Raw genomic sequence first — 4,242 nt, 5'->3', positions numbered from 1 at the left:
TCTAATGAACTAACTTGCGCAATACAGTAAATATTCTTACTCTACCCTAAATCAGTCCTATACACACACACACACACACACACAGAGCTTGGGATCAGAATGATTTTTTTTTTTTTTTTTACAAGAGTATACTCATCAAAACTGCATTTTTTTCTTCAAAAATACAGGGGGAAATGTTAAATATTATTATAGAGTAAAACAACATTTTTCTATTTTAATATACAGTATTGTTCAAAATAATAGCAGTACAATGTGACTAACCAGAATAATCAAGGTTTTTAGTATATTTTTTATTGCTACGTGGCAAACAAGTTACCAGTAGGTTCAGTAGATTGTCAGAAAACAAACAAGACCCAGCATTCATGATATGCACGCTCTTAAGGCTGTGCAATTGGGCAATTAGTTGAAAGGGGTGTGTTCAAAAAAATAGCAGTGTCTACCTTTGACTGTACAAACTCAAAACTATTTTGTACAAACATTTTTTTTTCTGGGATTTAGCAATCCTGTGAATCACTAAACTAATATTTAGTTGTATGACCACAGTTTTTTAAAACTGCTTGACATCTGTGTGGCATGGAGTCAACCAACTTGTGGCACCTCTCAGCTGTTATTCCACTCCATGATTCTTTAACAACATTCCACAATTCATTCACATTTCTTGGTTTTGCTTCAGAAACAGCATTTTTGATATCACCCCACAAGTTCTCAATTGGATTAAGGTCTGGAGATTGGGCTGGCCACTTCATAACATTAATTTTGTTGGTTTGGAACCAAGACTTTGCCCGTTTACTAGTGTGTTTTGGGTCATTGTCTTGTTGAAACAACCATTTCAAGGGCATGTCCTCTTCAGCATAGGGCAACATGACCTCTTCAAGTATTTTAACATATGCAAACTGATCCATGATCCCTGGTATGCGATAAATAGGCCCAACACCATAGTAGGAGAAACATGCCCATATCATGATGCTTGCACCTCCATGCTTCACTGTCTTCACTGTGTACTGTGGCTTGAATTCAGAGTTTGGGGGTCGTCTCACAAACTGCCTGTGGCCCTTGGACCCAAAAAGAACAATTTTACTCTCATCAGTCCACAAAATGTTCCTCCATTTCTCTTTAGGCCAGTTGATGTGTTCTTTGGCAAATTGTAACCTCTTCTGCACATGCCTTTTTTTTAACAGAGGGACTTTGCGGGGGATTCTTGAAAATAGATTAGCTTCACACAGACGTCTTCTAACTGTCACAGTACTTACAGGTAACTCCAGACTGTCTTTGATCATCCTGGAGGTGATCATTGGCTGAGCCTTTGCCATTCTGGTTATTCTTCTATCCATTTTGATGGTTGTCTTCCGTTTTCTTCCACGTCTCTCTGGTTTTGCTCTCCATTTTAAGGCATTGGAGATCATTTTAGCTGAACAGCCTATAATTTTTTGCACCTCTTTATAGGTTTTGCCCTCTCTAATCAACTTTTTAATCAAAGTACGCTGTTCTTCTGAACAATGTCTTGAACGACCCATTTTCCTCAGCTTTCAAATGCATGTTCAACAAGTGTTGGCTTCATCCTTAAATAGGGGCCACCTGATTCACACCTGTTTCTTCACAAAATTGATGACCTCAGTAATTGAATGCCACACTGCTATTTTTTTGAACACACCCCTTTCAACTAATTCAACTAATTGCCCAATTGCACAGCCTTAAGAGCGTGCATATCATGAATGCTGGGTCTCATTTGTTTTCTGAGAATCTACTGAACCTACTGGTAACTTGTTTGCCACGTAGCAATAAAAAAATATACGAAAAACCTTGATTATTCTGGTTAGTCACATTGTACTGCTATTATTTTGAACAATACTGTACATTAAAATCTATTTTATTTCTGTGATTTTCAGCATCATTCCTCCAGTCTTCAGTTTCACATGATCTTCAGAAATCATTCTAATAAGATGATTTATTATCAGAGTTTTGCTGCTGAACTGTGATACTTCTTTCAGCATTCTTTGATGAATGAAAAGTTAAAAAGAAGAGCATTTATTTAAAATAGAAGTCTTTTCTAACAATAAACACTAGAGTTCAAAAGTTTGGGGTCAGTAAAATTTATTCTTTATTTCTAAAAAAAAAATAGAACTCTTTTAGGATGTATTGTTGATTGTTTTGATTCAGTTCGGCACTTCGGAGCGTGTACGCCACTCGGTTGATTCAGATCCGCACTTCGCAGCCTGTTCGCCACTCGGTTGATTCAGATCCGCACTTCGGAGCCTGTTCGCGACTCTGTTGATACAGATCAGCACTTCGGAGCCTGTTCGCGACTCGGTTGATTCAGATCCGCACTTCGGAGCCTGTTCACGACTCTTCTGATTCAGTTCGGCACTTCGGAGCCTGTTCGCGACTCGGTTGATTCAGTTCGGCGCTTCGGACCCTGTTCGCGACTCGGTTGATTCAGATCGGCGCTTCGGAGCCTATTCGCGACTCGGTTGATTCAGATCGGCGCTTCGGAGCCTGTTCGCGACTCCGTTGATTCAGTTCGGCACTTCGGAGCCTGTTCGCGACTCGGTTGATTCAGATCCGCACTTCGGAGCCTGTTCGCGACTCGGTTGATTCAGTTCGGCGCTTCGGAGCCTATTCGCGACTCTGTTTATTCAGATCGGCGCTTCGGACCCTGTTCGCGACTCCGTTGATTCAGTTCGGCATTTCGGAGCCTGTTTGTAAAATTTTTTAATTCAGATCTGGACATCGGAGCAGGAAGTTTTTGTCAAAAAGTTCATTGGTGATAAATGAATATTTGACCTGAGGCTTTTTTTTTACCTGTCGATTTGATTTTAAATTATTTCAATTACTTTTGGATGTCAATACTTCTTGTACCTCAGTTGCATGTGTTGTGTTTTATGAATTGTGGATGGATTTATCAACTGAGAAATAAAGTTGAACAGAAATGATCATGAACTTTTAAAGATTATGATGAAAAGAAAAGGTTATATTGCATATAAAATTATATCTTATGTATATATATTATATATTATATATATTAGTATGAACTAACTTGCGCAGTACAGTAAATATTTTTACTCTACCCTAAATCAGTGAAAAAATGTTTGTAAAAATGTGTATGTTACACATCCTTTCATTACGATGCAATATTGTTTCTTCAGGTGAGTGTTTAATCTTTATTATTGTGGGTATGTGTGTGTAAGTGCCACACACACACACACACACACACACACACGCGTGTGCGCGCATGATGAAAAAAAAAAGATTATTAATATTTTATTTTTTTCACAGGAGTTTACTCATCAAAACTGCATTTATTAAAAAGTGTGGGGTTTTTTTGCACTAAAAATCTTTTATCTGCACTGATGTTCACTTCATTGAATTTGCACTCTATCTGTCATTTGCCTTGCGCTGCTTTATTTAACTTTATTTTTAATTTTATTATATGCCTTTTTTTACATTCCCTTATTGTGTAGTTGTATCTACATTTTATATTTGATCTAGATTTTTAGGCTTTAATGTTAATGTTATCTGTGTGCACCGGGGTCTGAGTGTAATGCAATTACGATTCTCTGTATGTATGTGGAAACCGTGAGCATGCGTGAGGAGTGAGACACGGCATGAACGCCAAGCTCTGAGAAAAAGTTTGAAAGTGACTAAAATAGAAAGGAAATGGAAAGAAATGATCGGCAAAGATGATAGAGTGAGGAGGAGCAGTTGTAGTTAAACGTTTGTCTGGAAGAAATGAATGAGGAAACCGCAGGCGGGAGCAAACACAAGAAACGGAATACAAGGTCAAAGTCAAAGATAAAGAATCTAAGCCTACAGGAACAGGCAACCCCTATAAAAGTTATGGCTGGAGTTGGTAAACAAGAACTGTCGGAGTTGATCCGCTCAATTATGAAGGAAGAAATTGCTGTAGCGCTGACCACACTTCAACCACAACTGAATTCTCTTAAAGTACAAATGGAGGAATGTGGTCGGAAATTGGATGATGTGGAGAAAAGTCTGGGTTCCATGGATGAGTGTGTTTCTGTACTAGAGGAGAACATGAAGAAATGCGATATGGATGTAAAACAATTGTATAAAGAGAAAATTGAACTCCATGATAAATTAGAACGACTAGAGGCGCACAGTCGGAAATTCAATTTAAGAGTAGCCTACATGGTCTACCGATCGGTGTGGAAAAGGGGAATCCGACAGCCTACATGAACAGTCTGGTGAGGGAGTCGTTTAAAGGGAAGATTGGGACTGAGCCTG

The sequence above is a fragment of the Carassius auratus genome, unplaced genomic scaffold (genome assembly GCF_003368295.1).
Source record: "Carassius auratus strain Wakin unplaced genomic scaffold, ASM336829v1 scaf_tig00028493, whole genome shotgun sequence".
Classification (NCBI taxonomy): Eukaryota; Metazoa; Chordata; class Actinopteri; order Cypriniformes; family Cyprinidae; genus Carassius; species Carassius auratus.
The sequence above is the reverse complement of the archived record's forward strand: the minus strand, read 5'-3'. Positions refer to the sequence as shown.